Here is a 17701-nt window from a genome sequence, read left to right on the forward strand (position 1 = left end):
ATGCAAAATACTGCAAATTTATTTTGACAAATTAAAGTTAACCAGTCACAAATGTCATGGATTGCTTAATACCTCAGAAGCTTCATTAATTTACTGTGATGGAGAGAAACTTCGAAGCATGACTTCTGGAGGCGTGAATGTATTTAAATTGGGAAGAGGAGGGAATAAAAGGGGTTTGTGTGGTTTGACTACTCAGAATTGTCGTGGTGTCCCAAGGGAAGGAGCATTGGTCTGCAGACTGGGGAGAGGCCCTCTCCAGAATAGCCCCAAGCAAGGCTTCAAACCAGCAGTTTTAGGGGTTCAGGCCTGTGCCTACCACCAGAACAAATGGCAAATAATCTACTGCTATATCCATTCTTTACTTCTTAGCTGTTCTTGCCTCAATTTTCTTTTACCTGAAGATGGGTTTACATGTTCCAAGGATCCATTCCATTAAAAAAAAAAAAGATTTAAAATATAGATGGTCTGTTTTCTTCAGAATTAAATATAGAGTGGGAAAATCTTTTTTTAACAAGATTTTCAACCTTTAAAATGTACTCACTCTTGCTACCTCATTGAATCAGAAAAACTAGACTACTAAGTTTTTGTGGGTTTTTTGTTTTTGTTTTGTTAGCAATGGGGAGGTGTCATGACAATATTCGGGGTAGTTTAGAAGTGTCCTTATAGTGTCAGTGAAATCCCAGCTATCCTTGGAGAGATTTGTTTGCTGACTGGAACTCCCTGCGATTTTCAGGGTGCCCAAGGTACCTGGAGTTCTGTAGTGATGTCCAATTGTGAGATTTTACTGTGGAATCTTCAGAAGTCATGTGGAAAAAGCCAGGGCAAGCTCTTTTGGTTGGATTCTTCAGACTTCTGAAAGTAAATGGGAAGATGCTTTTAAATTATCCTGCCTGGCCACTTTTCTTTCTCACTTCCCCAATTTTTGTGTCATCAGTCTGGTACATTTGCTGAGTCTCCTGAATTCTTGATCCCTTTTGGGTTTCACTTTAGAAAAAGGCTCCTCAAGAGTAATGGAAGACCTGGGGTCAGATCTGTCACTTCCTAGATGTGTAGACTTGATTAAATCACTTTCTGGACCTCACTTTGTTCATCTGAAAGAAGGGAGTTGGATTAGAAGACTTCTTCAATCCTATCTAGTTCTTATTCTTTGATCCTGTGACTCCCCAATTGACTCTGAAATCTCCCCCACAGTTCTCTAAATCCTGGTAGATTACTGGAGGATTATTATCCATCCTGTGCAAAAGCAAAGAACCCATAGATCTCTGAGACTTCAGCCAGGTCTTGGTTCTCTAGTTAGTGGATTAGCATGGTTTGTGGCACCCAGATTTCTAGGTTCTTTTGGTCACACGCTTTGGAGTCACCTCCTTTTTGTCCATTCTTGGGAAAGGTTTGATAGTAGAACAGGTTGGAATGGAAGTTTGGGATTTCATTCTTCACATTTCAAGAGACCCATCTCTTACGTTCGACCACCTCCAATTAAGAGCCATTTGGATTAACTTCATCTAGAAGAATATTTAGAATAAGTCTTGATTAACTGTGTTTTTTAGGAATACTTTTATGTGATAAGCATTCTAGAAAAGTGGTATGGAAATTGAAGTTTGAATTTTTGGACACAGTTTTGATTTTTCTCATTGGCCTACATTATTCTAGAGATTATATCCATTCCTTTTTTCAGCAAACCCTTTGTCCTGTGAATAATCACCCCATTGGTGTGTTTAACAGGACCAGGTTTTCAAATCCAGAATTTTCTTAGTGGGATTCTCTATTCTGGGGGCAACAATAAGTTAAATAAATTGCCTGGATCACAGAGCCACTGTGAGTCAGGCAGGCTAACTTATCCACACTTGCCAAGAGGTAAATATTGGGATTTCAGAAACTTTTTTCTTTTTCTGATATTGAGCTCCTCAGATGAGGCTGTTGCAATTCCATAGGACTGAAGAAAATCAGAGTAATGCTGACTTTTTTTTTTTTTTTGCTTTTTGGAGGGCAATTGGGGTTAAGTAACTTGCCCAAGGTTACACGGCTAGTTTTAATGCTGACTTTTTAATCAAATACACTTCTTAAAGTCCCACAACATGTCTTATGATAGAATAAGCAAAAGCTAGAGGCCAAGTAGGCTTGAATGGGACACACTGACAGCTGGGGTTTGGTTTTTTTTTTTTTTTCCCAATCCTAAAGCAGAATGGAGCCAGAAACCTGCAAAGCCAACCAGGATAACTTTCTAATTGGAAATGATGAAGAAAAGAAGAAAGAAAACTTGGAAAATGTACCCTGGTACTTCCTGTGTTGTAGGACAACCAGGACATCTCTCCCTGCCATTCTGGATATGATAGCTGAAGCCCCTGAATGCTGAGAGAGCCTGTTAGTTCAGAGTGGCTGTAATCATTTCAGCCCCAATCAATATTTAGAGCAGAAAAATCACTTCTCCCAAATGGAAAGAGGATAAAATCGGTAGCAAAACAGACAGGCCAGCTTCAGGTAATTAAGAGGGTATTCCCACCATCAGGAATCATTAGAGGGACTCTCTCCCCCCTTGAAGTCACCAGAGACGCTTTCTCCCTATTACTCCTACTCCCAATAAATCGTTGTACTGTATACAGGCATTTATCTATGCCAATCCAGTAGCATCAGACATAAGAGATTTTATCACTGCTCAGCTAAACTAAAATATTCCAGTGTTGGTCATAATCTCCTGCTAGGGGAGAAAGAATGATGGTGACCGAGGACAGGAAATTCTGAGGTTTGCTTTTGCTCCCAATTTAATAGACATTATGTACCAGGCACTAGAGGTACAAAGACAAAAAGGAAGTGAGGCCCTACCATCAAGAAGCTTGCATTCTTTGGATCAATACAGCTTATACATACAAGGTAATTTAAGAGGGGAGAGAACACTAACATCTGTGGCAGGGGAGGGAGATTGGGGTGAATGAATAATGGAAAGATTCACCAAGGAAGTAGCCCCTGGGCTGAGTCTTGAGGGAAAATAAAGCAAGGATTCTAAGAATGGAGAGGTCATAGGATCACAGATTTAGAGCCAAAAAGGATGTCTGATATTTTCTAATCCAACCCTATCATTTTACAGATGAAACTAAGACCCAAATATATTAATACTGATTCACATTACATAGGCATTCTAAAGTTCACAAACCACCATACTACATTATCTCAGAGCTTGGGACCCAAACCTAGGTCCTCTGACTTCAAACCCATTTCTCTTTCCCAACTTGCCACACCACAGGTATACTCAGGAGATGGCTGACAACTTGAATGAATGCTCAGAAACTAGAGGTTAAATGTCAGGCTAGGAAATAGCCAGCAGTGCAGTTTGGCTGGATCATAGAAGGCATGAAAGGGACTAGATTGTGCAGAGCTAGGCTAAGGCTGCTCTGGCTGTCCCTACCATGGACAACTTTTACTTGACATAGTGGGGAGGGGCAAAGGAAGATGATGGGCCCTGGTAAGGGTGGGGGCCTACCAGAGAGAATTGAAAGCTCATTCCTGGAGGACAGGTAGCAGCAGGGACCTGAAATCCCCTAGACACTCAGCCTTTTCAGATTCCTCGGTTGATCTAGGGGGTGCTTCCTTTCCTAAATGGGGAGATTGATGAACCCACCTTTCAGCCTACTCTTTCCTCACTAATGCCCCACCCAGGACTCTTTCAATCAAGCACAATTTGTTCAGATGATCAGTGTAGGAAAGGGAAAAAGAAGAGCCCTGTCAGAACTAATGACAGAATCCTGTAGGACATTTCTAGAGGTACTTTTATTATTTTCTTCTTAAAATAAGTTGATTATTGGTGGGGTTTTTTTTTTACTTTACCAAAAATTTCCCCAACATACTCCCCTTTTGCCCTCCTGGACAGCCAACCCATATAACAAATGATATTTTTAAAGACAAAAAAAAGAAGAGGAAAAATCAGCAAAATTGATCAATATATTGAAAAAGTCTGAAAACATGCTGACTTCCTAGGATTTTCCAAATTAACTATCCTATCATCAGCAAATGAGGGTAGTTTTATCTTCTCTTTACCCACCTTAACACCTTTAATTTCTTTCTTGTCTTATTTCTATTGCCAGCATTTCCAGAACTATATCAAATAATAGTGGGCAGAATGGGCATCCTTGAAAATATGATTTTTATTGCTTCTAACTGTAGCTTATGATGTTGAGGGACATTGTTCTGATCTTCATTAGACCTAAGAGAAGCAGACTGAGGGAAGGCATGGCATTTACCTTCCTAGGGATCTTTTAACAACCTGTCTGGTCTGGGACAAGTTGGGAGTCATCTTTGCCTAGAGTAGAATGAACAAGATGACCTCTTAAAAATTTCTTTCCAGCACTAGGGACTTTCAAATTTCACAGTATAAGAATTTACTCTTCTATAGCTGGCTACCCCCTTTCCTCAGGGAAACCCAGGTCTATAGGACAGGCTTGGGTTGAGTGGTTGCAACCCAAGCATTAATCATATGGAAAGTAGAAAAACAATAAAAGCTCAGATTTAAATAGTCTTTGCATACATTATCTCATTCTATCCTCCCACCAACTCTCTGGGGTAGGTACTATTATTAATGACATTTTACTGAAGTGCAGAGAAGTTAAATGATTTGTTTAGGCTCACACAGCTAGTTAATGTCTGAGACAGGATTCAAACCTATGTCTGCCTAATTGCCAAAACCAGGACTCTATTGGCTGTATCCATGGAGCCTCATGGCTTAGCTCTATACAGGTTCTAAGAGAGTCCCACTAACTTACACATTTTGTTTCCTCTTTCTCACTGAGACTTCTGAATCCCCTGAAATTATTGAACTTCTAGTCTGGCCCCTTCGTGAAGACACTTATCAACACTACCAAAAGGAATCTCTTTCAGTGAATATTCTGTTGCTATTAGGGGAAGAGAGAGGAGGAATGTTGAAAATTTGGTGAGCAGCAGCGGTCTGAGCCCCTGGGCATTCTTCTCCATCTCTTACTGCTCCAAGGATCTCGCTTCATTTGAGTTCTTTCTTCCTCTGCACTCCTGAACTGTTTCCACAGGAGACTTTATAGGCTTCTCTTCGACTTTTGTGATCCCAAAAGTCAAGAAGTCCTTCCTTGTGTCTAGCTGAAATCCATCTTTTGCAATGGAAACACATTTATACATACTTTCAAGTTATCTTTTCTGCATCTTCCTTCCTAACAGGGTCATTTTCTCCTATTCTCAGAGAAAAGAAAAGTGAGGCTGGCAGTAAAGTTGCCCCCCCAAAAAAAGTCAGGAAATCCTTCCATGCTCCCTACTGAGCAGGCCCACTAGTTCTGCCAAGTTTGATCCTCAGCACTATTTCCTAACTTCCTCTGCTCCCCTCTCCTGGCCTCACCGATTCCTCAGAGATGAGGGTAAGCACAGGGTACTGTCAGTGTGGTTACTGCTACAGGGTAGTTCAGCCAGTCAATCAAAAAACCTGGGTGGTTTTAAATTTTTTTAAGTATATGGATTTTAAGAAGTAAAAGTCTTACATGCCAGTACAAGTTTGCCACATACTGAGTAGTCCTCAGATAGATGTTTGGGAAACATGAAATTAACTTATCAAATTATTTTCTTCCATGACAAGGCAGGCTGAGTCAGCACAAAGAGTATACAATAGATGAAGGGAATAGGCCTACAAAAGGGTAGTGGGGGATGGGAAATGGGAGTAGGAGACAAGCATTGCATTTTGTCATTTTGCCAAGGGATAGCCTTATTATTAAATGGTGCCCAATGGCCTCTGAGGTTTGAGGTGAGAGTTGGGAGGCTAGCAGATCTTGTGTCTGGCTCAGGAATAACACCAGACTCAGCCCTGCTTGGAGATGCGCCATTTTTTTTTTTCATTTAAGGAGAGGCAGGAGGAGGAAGAAAGCTGCATTCCTGGGTTTTCCCATTGGCCTTGTAGGAAATAGGAGAGCTCAAGGAAAACAAACTGTGAGCACATGGACCTATGTCCTCTCCACTTTCTTCCAGGACAACAATATAGTGCCTTGGTAACCAACCGTTATATAACTCAAGTGAAGACTTTCCATGAAAGAACATGGTATTTCAACATTTCCATTGGGTAGGGAGGGAGCTGGGGGCCCTGGCAAAAAGCCCTCATTTGCTAGTAGACAGGGGCAGAGTCCCAGGCCCCTCTTTGTTCCCCCTTCCCTTTCAGGCACAGTATTATCACCTCAGCATGTTCTCAAAGTCTGCAATAGTGGGACAATCTCTCCTCCTCCTCCTCCCCCTCCTCCTCCCCCTCCTCCTCCCCCTCCTTTTTCCTTTTCCTCCTCTTCCTCCATCTCTTCCTCCTCATCTTTTTGAATGGAATTCAGATAGAAATGGTCCTGGGAAAAATCACTATCCTCCTATTTAAAAGAAAAATTAATATGCTGCAAATTATTGCCTGGGTGGGTAAAACCAACTACTTTTTGTAATTGAATATAAATATTGTGTTGAAAGCTTATCCTCTGTAGGTTTCACTCTTTAGGAAGACCCCATCCTGTTTCTATGTGACTTGGGTTTCTTATGCTAAGTCTTATGTTTTGAAAGCTTTTTATTTCATGTACCTTGAATATTGAGTATTTGATATGGAAATATCTATTTAAAACACTGTTCTTAAATTTTTTATGGATCGATATTTGTCATGGTGATAGTGGGCAATACTTCTGACTGTAATAAGAGTCTCATTCTAGTACAGTTTATTAGTACAATTTTCCAGGATATTTTAAGTGTGTTGGTAGCAAAGGGATTTGTTCTCTGTTAGTTTATAAAGCAGAACTCTTGCAATTTTTGCCACCAGGTCATGACTTGCCAGGTATTAGGTGGGTGCTAAATTTTTTCAGCCAACAGTGATGTGTTACACATTCTTTTACCAACTCTTTGCTAACTAAATCTACATTGATCACTAAGTCCCAGTTGACTCCTTTGTTTTGGGTCATCTGTGCCATGACTCCCTACCATTAGTAGAGATAATTAAGAGAGATCAGGTCACTATATGTGTCACATGGTTAGCAGGACACTGGACACTTGTCTACATGACTTCTGGGGCTCTCCAGCCTAGGTCAATAGTTAGACATCAGTGAAAGAAAAGATTAGGGACCAGAGATTTAACCCCAAACTGGCCACCATAACAAAATCTCCTCCTACATTGAATCCCAAAATACATGAAATTGTATACAAGCATAAATCCAGGGAACTTTCCCTGCACACACACACACACACACACATTCATATATACATATTATACACACATTCACACACACTCATATAACACACATATACACATGTGAACTCACATGTAGACACGCAAATTCATATACATAAACACACATATATACATGCACAGATACATGCATTCATATACACACGCATCTACATAACAAGGAACATTCATGCAGAGAAACACACATATTATAAACACATATGCACCCATTCATTTATATACACATACAACATAACTCATATACATACACACACTTACATGCACATATTCAAATAAGCACATACATACATATGCTCACACTCATACACATGTACTCACACAATACACATACACAGTATGTCCATAGATACATACATATATACACACATTCACTGACATAATGCATGCACACATACACCCACACACTCACTACATACATGTACACATATACTCATTCACATACACACATCTACAGACACACGGATTCACACAAACATGCTCATATATACATAAACATACACATTTGCACAATACATATGCACACACCTATATCTATATCTACATACATGTACTCACACAATACACATAACATAATACCTACACATATCCACAATATATACCTACAAATTCACGGATACAATCCATATTCACATATACATATATAGCATACTTACATATGTACATAGACATGCACACACTTACATATGCATACATATACACACATCTCTTTTCTGAGTTATCAAATAATTCAGACAAAAGCAAATTATAAATCCTGGTTTAAATCACCTTGGGAATCCCCAAAGCCTCCAAGGATAAAATTGTGGAAATGTTGGTCAAAATATAGAATTCATCCTTAAAAAGTCAAAGTCCCATTGGATTGTTAATATGACCTCTCTCTCTAATACCACCCTCACATTTGTATAGCCTTTACCATTTCCAAAGCCCACATATATGCATATATGTATGTATATAAACACATGCTCACACACTCACATAATACACACACATTTACACACACACATTCAGCTATATATACATGCATATGTACTTACATTTAAATGCATTTACACATACACATATACACACATGTACGTTTATGTGCCTTAATATACAATACACACAAATGTGAGCATACACACATACATGGAGTTCTTAACTTGAGGTCCATGAATTTAGTTTAAAAATATTTTGAGAACTATTTTTCAGTAAAACTGGTTTACTTTGTAATCTTCTGTATTTTACTTTATGCATTTAAAAGCACGATTCTGAGAAGGGCTCCATAGGCTCCAGCAGATTACCAAAGGTGTTCATGACACCGGATGGTGAAGAATTTTTTTTTTAAGCAATTGGGGTTAAGTAACTTGCTCAAAGTTACATGGCCAATTATTTTGTGTGGGTGCTAAGTATCTGAGGCCAGGACCGATCCCAAGTCTCCCGACTCCGGGGCTGGCATTCTTATTCACTGCACCACCTGGCTGCCCCAAGAACTTCTGATATACATCAACACACACAACACATATATGTTTGCATGCATGTATGTATATAAAAGCTCATATAATTTTCTCCTCTTAATAGCCCTGTGAGGTTAAGTAAATTAGGTCTTATTACAGAAATCTTATAGAGAAGGGAACTGAGGTTCAGAGAAGAGATTTCCTAAGACCTTGTGGTCCATAAATAGCAGAGTTGGAATTTGAATCCACATCCTCACAACCACAGGATAAACTCAAGAAGTACCCAGGGAGACCTGGATTCAAATCCTGTCTCTGACCCATACTGGATGTGTGACTCCAGAAAGTTACTTAAACTCTCAATGCTCAGGCAGCTCTCTAAAGTCGGCAAGAGAGACAGTGCTGACCTGTATGGGGAGGGGGAGTTCCCCATGTCAATAAAATGACAGGTCTATTCCCTAGTCTATTATTAATAATAGTAATAGCTAGCCTATTAATAATATTATAAATAATACTATTTACATATCATTTTCCATTATGATAAAACTTTTAATGCGTTATTTATCTCATTTATTGAGTGAATCCTTTAAGGTTTACAAAGTGCTGTTCCCCACAGCAATGCCAAGTGAATATCATTAGACCCATTTTACAGCTGAAGAAATAGGATGAGAGAGATCATGTCCTACAGTCAGTTAGTGTCAAAGTCAAGATTTGTACCCACATCTCTGCTGACTCCAAGTCTAACCCTTTTCCCACTACCCCACACTGCCTTGGTTCATTTAATTCTCACAGCAGAGAAACTGAAATTTGAAGAGGTCAAAGGACTCCCAAGGTCACAACTAGAACCCACTAAGGTCAGTCTCGCAGCGCATCTCATTCATCAGATGGGCTCCAGAGGGAACTCTAGAAACCACAGCTCGGGGAGTTTCATTTCCATATAGGGCAAGCAGTTGTGTCTCTTTTTTGAAAAAGCTTTGCCACTTAAACACACATAATGAATTGGGGAAAAGAGTATATGGTTTCTATAAGGGGGAAAATTGTCTGAGAGTCTGTGAAAGCTCTCAGAGGACAAACAGAGTGAGATACAATATTTTTTGACCTTCAGAAAGTCTATGGAAAGATTCTATTCCAAAGAAAATTAAATAAATTGATTCACTGTGGTATTATAGGGAGTATTTTATCAGCACTAGAAAGAACTGGGTTCACATCTGGCATCAGACACTTACTAGCTTCGTGATCTTGGGAAATTCATTAATCTTTGTCAGCCTCAGTTCCCTCATCTGTAAAATGGGTTAATAACAGCACTCTACTTCCCAAGGTAGATGGGAAAACCAAATGAAGTAACATTTGTAAAGCACTTTGCAAACCTAAAAACACTATGTAAATGCTAGTTATTTTTATTATAACTACTAAAAAATAGGAAATTAGTTTAAACATAGGATATAGGTTTGAGATAAATGGGCATTTCTGTATACAGTATAGAGAAATATAAACAACTGGGATCTCCCAGGGACCAGTACTGAGTCAGGTGTGTCTTGATGATGATGATATTAAATTAAATTAAATATTTTTTCTAGTTTTTAAAAAATAACATATTTAAAGGAGCCTGTACTAAATCAAAATATCCAGGTTTCCAGTTTCCACTAAACTCTCCCAGACCAGCAGTTGCCACACTTGAAGGGCTGAACTACAGGAAGACCTTATAAATGGGCAGAGAGGTGGTAGATGAATTTTAATTTTCCTTTATAAAGGAAAGCCTTCAGGAAGAACTAGACCAAACTATACTCACAGGACGACAAGCTCTGAGTTATCGGTTAGGATATTGGAAAGAGACAGACTTTAGAAACAGCATAGACTCTTACCCTAAGGCAACTATCAGTTCAATGTACAAGAAAAAAAAATAAAGGGCTTGGCATTATCAGAAAGGATATTGGGAACAGGCCAGAAAACATTGTCCTTTCTTTGAATAAAACCTGACTGCTTTCTTCTCAGTTGGTACGTGCCAGCACCAACTACCCAAGAAGTTAATGCATGCTGGCAAACTTGTAACAGCTCTGGAAGGAGCTGAGGTGGGGATGAGGTGAAGGTTTAGAAGTAGAACTGCTATTGTATGTGGTTTTTATTCAAGAGCAGGCAAACAGGTTTTTAGACAAAAATGATGGCACCTGGAACAGTCCTCTTCACCTCAAGAATGACACAAGAAGGAGTGAATGTAAGACAGAGAAAGAGTGCCAGATTTGGAGTCTCGTGGGACCTGGGTTCAAATGACTACTGTACTATTTATTATCTGGGGACCTGGGGCAAGTCATTTAACTTTTTGGAGCCTCAGTTTTCCTTATCTTTAAGACAAGAGGTAGTGGATTACATGACCTGTAAGGTCCCATCCGGCTCTGAATTTAAGGTTCACTAATATGAAGCTTGGTGAAGGGTAAGAGAAGGGATGTTAAAATTATCTAGGGTAGGAATTCTTTTTTTTTTTAAGCAATTGGGGTTAAAGTAACTTGCCCAAGGTTACATGGCCAGTTATTTTGTGTGGGTGCTAAGTTTCCGAGGCCAGAACCGATCCTGGGTCTCCCAACGCTGGGGCCAGAGATCTTACTCACTGTACCACCTAGCTGCCTCATAGGGTAGGAATTCTTTTTAAAGAAATTGGGGTTAAGTAACTTGCTCAAGGTTACACGGCCAGGTGTTTCTGGGTGGGTGCTAAGTGTCTGAGCCCAGATTCGATCCCAGGTCATCCCAATTCTGAAGCTGGTACTCTTACTCACTGTGCTACCTGGCCGCCCCAAGGGTAGGAATTATTAATGTAAAATGCATGACCATTTTTTTCTTTAAAATTCTGAAAACTATATCAGTATAGTTGTTTTTCTTCATAGTTCTATGTATTTTATTTTATGTATTTAAAAACATTATTCTAAAAAGGGAACTATAAGCTTCACCTGACTGCTCAAGGGGTCCATGCCACAAAAAACTTAAGCACACCTGATCTAGGGGACTGAAGAGTGAGGGAATATGATGAACATTTTGTCTCTTAGGCTCATGACATCTTTGGTTCTACATTTGGGCATATGGGAAAACTAACTCTACTCATTGAGCCACCTAGCCATCCCTATCCTGATACTTTTAAAAAATATGTTGGCTATATGTCCTCTACATGTCTCTCTATATCAATGGGTACAAGGGGCCATAGGCCCTTAAAAGGTGTATGGGGTAGGATGGTGAGGCAAAAGGGAAAGAGAAGAACATATCTTCTTCTGCATCAGGAATGCAAATTATGTACACACATATGTATGTATGTATGGATGGATGCACATACATACAGAGAGAGAGAATCCAAACCAACTGAGTGTCTGCTCTCTACACAGGAATGTGCTTAAGGCTGGAGGTAAAAGATGAAAATTAGTCCCTTTGAGGAACTTACTTCTTGCTGGAGGAGAGGGATATAATATTTTAATTGTCAAGTTTATACAGGATACAGTTTCCCTATCAGTCAAATGAGAGGATTGAATCATCAGGTCCTTTCTGGCCCTAAATCCAATGATATTTGCCAATATTTAACATGGAGTTCTGCCTGCACTTTTATCCATACCCATGGTCTTTTGAGTTTTCTCTCAGATTGCTCTACTCTGCTCACAAACTTAGCTGGGTGCTTATAACATCAGGGCAAAACTGAAATCAAGAAGGTACCAAGGGACTCTGTATTGGAAAGTAGTATCACAGTGATGAAAGCTTTATCTGAAGTATAAAACTAGACCATGTGGTTTTCTTCAGAGTCCAGGAAAAATTGCTCATCAAATCAATTATAGCTTTGAAAAATCTTCTCAGAGCCTACTAGATAGAGACTGATGTAGATGGTAGGGCTGGCTGGTGATGTTTGGGACCCTGAGGGTAGAGTTGGCATGGAGTCAAAAGAAAGCTATTGGTAAAGCTCCTACCTCCCCTTTTCCTTGATCTTCTGCTTTTCTCCTATTGATTTTTTTGAGGGGGAAGGTAAGATAATTGGGTTTAAGTGACTTGCCCAAGGTCACACAGCTAGACAAGTGTCTGAGACTGGATTTGAATCAAGGTCCTCCTGACTTCAAGGCTGATGCTCTATTCATTGTCCTACCTAACTGCCCCCCCCCCTCCTATTGATTTTTAAATCTGGTATAATTTCCAGCAATTATCTCTCTAAACCTGAGTGAAGGTCCCACTTGGACAGGATCTAAAGCTTAGGCAGTGACCAAAAGGGTTACTGAGATGCCTGGTAGGTCTACATAGGCTATAGCAGATCACTACTAATAAGAGCTAACATTTCTGTATTAGTGATGGCATAGTAGATAGAACTCTAACTTAGCCAGACTTGGGTTCAAATATCACTTTTGAGATCTATCTACTTGGTACCCAAGATAAGTCACTTAACCCCATAGTGTCCCAAGAAATTCTTAAAGATTATGAGATGCAGAGAATCATGTCAAGAGAGAATTAACCCTGGAAGCTGAGTTGAGCTACAAAAAGGGGCAGACCCAGGGAGCCCAGCTGAGCAACCAAACCAGATGCTAGCCCTAGGGGAGAGTACAATGAGGTCTACATGAGAAAAAAAAGCATGGGGGGAGGGCATTCAGACCTGGAGCCATGAGTTGTCTTGACTGCATATGTTTTCTGCATGCGTGACTCACTGCTATTGTACTCTTCACACTTTATACCCACTTTCCCACGTACCTATGCATATCTGTGGGAGAGTGTACCTCAAATTTATGGAGCAGCTTTAAGACTGCATTGGTAACCATTACAAGTTCTACACCCCAAGGAGATAAAAGAAAATGGAAACAAACCCATATGTACAAAAATGCTTATAGCAGCTCTTTTTGTGATAGCAAAGAATTTGAAACAGAGGGGATGACCATCAATTGGGGAATGGATGAACAAGTTATGTTATATGAAAGTGATGGAATACTATTGTGCTATAAGAAAAGATGAAGGGAATGGTTTCAGAAAAATCTACAAAGACCTATATGAACTAATGCAAAATAAAGTGAGAAGAACCAGGAGAACAACATACACAGTAATAGCAATAGTGTAAAGATTATCAATTGTGAAAGACTCTGATCAATACAATCATCCACCACAACTCCAAAGGACTCATGACATAAAATGCTAACCACCTCCAAGTAAAGAACTGGTGGTTTCAAAGTGAAGACTGAAGCACATTTTTATTTTCTTTATTTTCCTTGCTTTAAAAAAAAAAGCTAATGTGGAAATGTTTTGTGTGACTATATGTATATGGTGGGTAACTTTTTCCTTGTCTTCACAATGGGTGAGGGAGAGGGTGAAAGTATGGAGAGAATGTGGGACCAAAAATTAAAATTTAATTAAAATTTTAAAAGAAAATTTTTTTTTTTAAAAAAACCCACTGTATTAGTAAAGGGAGTTTCCCCACTGGGAGTTCCTTATACCAAAGAAGTCACAGATCCAATAAACAAAACAAAACAAAATAAGAAAATGACCTCAAAATATTTAAAGGTAGAGTCAACTTGGCAGAATAGATTGTGTTCCAGCCTTGAAATCTGAAGGACTTATGTCCATATCCTGCTTCTAATAAGTTCTGATAGTCTGCAAATCGCTTAACTTCTTAGTATCTCAGGCAACCCTCTAAGATTATAAGTTGTGGATTTGCATTGGTAGAGGGTTTTCTCACTGGGATGAAACACCATTAAAATCTTACAACCAAACCAAATATCTATTTTGCATATATTCCTCACAAAATCCAGTGAAATAGGGATGAAGGTGCCATAAGTCTCAATCCTTGAATGCTACTTCCCTCTGTCCATCCAAATCTTTATGCTTCTTGCTAGGAACCGCTTGATTCCCTGAATTGCTCCCTGCTAGTTGCAGTGTCTTGGACAGAGAAAGTACCTCCAAAGCTAGCCTACCTAATGTGGCTGACTTTTACTACAAGTGAAAATCCCCTCCCTCCTTGCTGCTTCCTCTCCTCTCCTCTCCTCTCCTCTCCTCTCCTCTCCTCTTTTTGGAGGGGGAAGACAGGGCAATTGGGGTTAAGTGGCTTGCCCAAGGTCACCCAGCTAGTAAGTGTTAAGTGTCTGAGGATGGATTTGAATTCAGGTCCTCCTGACTCCAGGGCTGGTGCTCTATTCACTGTGCCACCTAACTGCCCCTTCCTTGCTGCTTTCTGATAGGTCAGGTCACAGTCTATAAATATGTTTCCTGACCCAAATGCTGAAATTGCTGTGTAGGGATAGCAGGCTTGGCTTTAAAAAAAAGGGGGGGGGTATTTATGGGGTGGCTAAGGTGGCACAGTGAATAAAGCACCAGCTCTGGAGTCAGGAGGACCTGAGTTCAAATCCAGTCTCAGACACTTGACACACTTACTAGCCGTGTAACTTTGGGCAAGTCACTAAACCCCAATTGCCCTTAAAAAAAAAAAAAAGCAAAAAAAGTGTATTTATGTCTTTTATTTTTATATTGCCTGTATTTCCCTCTGCATCCTTTCTCCATCCCCTCCCAGAGAGCTATCCTTTATAATAAAGAATTTTTTAAAAAAAGGAAGAAAGAAAAAAAAATTCTGCCAAACTTTTAAAAAGCTTAACATATGCAGTATTCCATACCATTGGCCCTTCTACCTTTGCAAAGAAGTAGAGGGATTTCTTATTTCATATTTTTTCTTGAGGGCCAAGCTTGGTCATTATAATTTTGCCTCATTAAGTTATAATAATTACATTATATGTTTTTTTAATTTACATTGTTATAGTCACTGTGCATGTTTTTCTTGGTTCTGCTTACTTTTGCATCAGTTCATATAAGGCTTCCCCTGTTTCTCTCTAGTCATCATGTTCATCATTTCTTATAGCACAGTGATATTCCATTACACTCATGCACAATTTCTCTAGCCCTTCTCCAATTGATGGGCATCTTTTATTTGTTCTTTGTTACCACAAAAAGTGCTATGATTTTGGTGGACAAGGAGCCTTTCTTTTTATCATTGCTCTTCTTGGGGCACATTGCAGGCTTGTATTTGAAAGGTTGCCCTGGATATGGCCAATCTTTGTCCTGCCTATTCAATCAGGAAACTTTTTCATATTGTAGGGAGATGACAGGATGTCTTTGTATTTCTTTAACATATTTAATACTTAATTACCTCTGTAATCCTAACTTTCTATAATCACATCAACTACCTGGTGTGTGGGGAGAGAATCCCTCATTCCCACTACACCTAAAACAAGTCTGTGAGATAGGAGCTATTATCTCCATTTTACAAGAGGAGAAAACTGAGGCTGACAGGTGGTGATTTGCCCCAGGGACTAGCAAGTGTTTGGTTTAATATTTGAACTTAGGTCTTCCTTACTACAATCCAGTGATTCAACATCTCTACCACTTACCTGCCTCCATGTTTTCTACTACATCAGGGTGCCTCTCAAATATTATCAAAATTGCTAAAGGAAATAGTGTAAAAGAAATCGATATGGACTGCAAGAGACCTTAGAGATTACCTAGTCAACAACCTCCTTTTAAAATGAAGAAACAGAGGTCCAGAGGGATGAATGGATTTGCCCAAGGTCATCCAGCTAATAAGTGGTAGAATCTGAATTCCAACCCAAGTCACATGACTTCAAGACCCACACTCTTTCGTGGGCGCCTCCCAGCCTACCTGTTATTCAGGAAATATACCTTATGAAAAGATGAGTGAGGGATAACAAATGTAAGCCTTGAGTGCTACTGGGTATACTGGAGTATTTAAAATACAAAACAAAACCCCAAACTTGAGAAAGGCCTTCAGCTCATACTTTATGATAGATTTATGGGAAGGAGCCGTCGGAATCATACAGGATAAGAAAGCATGGGCGAGATGTGGTCTGCACTCCTGGGAGTCAGCACCCTGATCTGTGAGAGTCGAGGATCCATGGGGGTTGGGTAGGGGGAGGGGTGAAACACAAAAAACAAGTTTCTTCTCCCCTCAGGCCTTGCAGCTGGCTCCTTCATTCTCTCTAGGGCTTCGGTCCCTCTTCCTCCAATTTCCCTTTCCTTTCTCAGTTCTCCTCCCTCCCAGGGAATGGGGGAAGGGTATGATGCTTGGCTCTATGCTCCCTCCTCCTCCACTCCCCACCCCCAGCATCTCCAGTTGAGGTCCTAATCCTCCCAACCTCGGGCCCCAAAGACCTGGGCGAGGGGTGTGGGATAAAAAGGTGGGGTTACCTAAGAGGAGAGACTCGCTTTGTGCCCCCTTCCACTGAAGGCGCCCCCTCCCTCCTCTCTGGTTGTGGAGGCCTGGCTATTCCCCGAAATCCAATCTCACCCGAAGGGCCCTGGGAGGACAGGGTGAACAGGGCCTGGGGGCGGGGGATCCCCTCTGCCCTGGCTGGCTCTCTCACCCTTCCCCACCCCACCCCCCCGCCCCCGCCCGCCCCCAGCCCCGCTCCTCCCGCTCAGTTCCACTTGTGGTCTCCGCTGGCAGGGCAGGGACAGCTGCATTTCTCGCAGCGGGCCACTAGGAAGCTTGCCGGCGCCTCGCATTCTCCTCCTTCTCCCACCCCAGCCGGAGCCAGAGCCGGAGCAGGAGCTCGGGATTGCACCCCCTTCTCCAGCGCCGCGTCCCAGCACCGCCACCCCATCCCGCCCGTGGCTTTCCCGGGCCACGAGAGGCGGGACTCACACTCCATCCAGGCACCAGAGAGGAGAGTGTAGGAGCGCCCCTCTCTTGTCTTGGGTAAGCGCCCCCTCCTCCCCGCTTTCCTTTCCTCTTCCCCTCTGTGGGTTCGGCCCCTTCGCTGTCCTGGCACCCCCCACCCCCTTGAATGCCCAACCTGGGGCCCGGCCCCAGCCTGGGAGCGTTGGGGAGTGGATGGAACGTGGAGGCGGCGCGGGGATGAACGTAGCGTCGCGAATTGACTGCCAGTTCCTGTGGCCGTGGAACGTCCCCGGGAGCTCGCGCCGCTGGTAGCCGCCGCGTGCCGGCAGCCCCTTCCTAGCAGCCCCATGCCCTTTCGCCTCGATCCCCTGCTGCCGGGTTCCAGCCCCAAACAGGGGTGTGTGTGTGTGTGTGTGTGTGTGTGTGTGTGTGTGTGTGTGTGTG

The 17701-nt window shown here is 41.3% G+C and overlaps 1 protein-coding gene across 3 annotated transcripts in view; it reads left to right on the forward strand.

The window, feature by feature from the left end:
- The first annotated feature begins 16678 nt into the window (after positions 1-16678).
- The window catches only part of CUEDC1 (CUE domain containing 1), a 124793-nt gene continuing 123770 nt past the window's right edge, over positions 16679-17701 (forward strand). For 2 of the 3 annotated variants that reach the window (XM_069067438.1, XM_069067436.1), the window contains exon 1: positions 17038-17335. The gene's annotated coding sequence lies outside the window, so the exon portion shown is untranslated. Of the gene's footprint in view, positions 16815-17037; positions 17336-17701 lie in introns of those variants that run through there. The other variant, XM_069067437.1, reaches the window with a different exon arrangement.

Source organism: Petaurus breviceps, unplaced genomic scaffold (assembly GCF_028583685.1).
Source record: "Petaurus breviceps papuanus isolate PSGF00001 unplaced genomic scaffold, PetGlider_PUasm1.0 90750, whole genome shotgun sequence".
Taxonomy (NCBI): domain Eukaryota; kingdom Metazoa; phylum Chordata; class Mammalia; order Diprotodontia; family Petauridae; genus Petaurus; species Petaurus breviceps.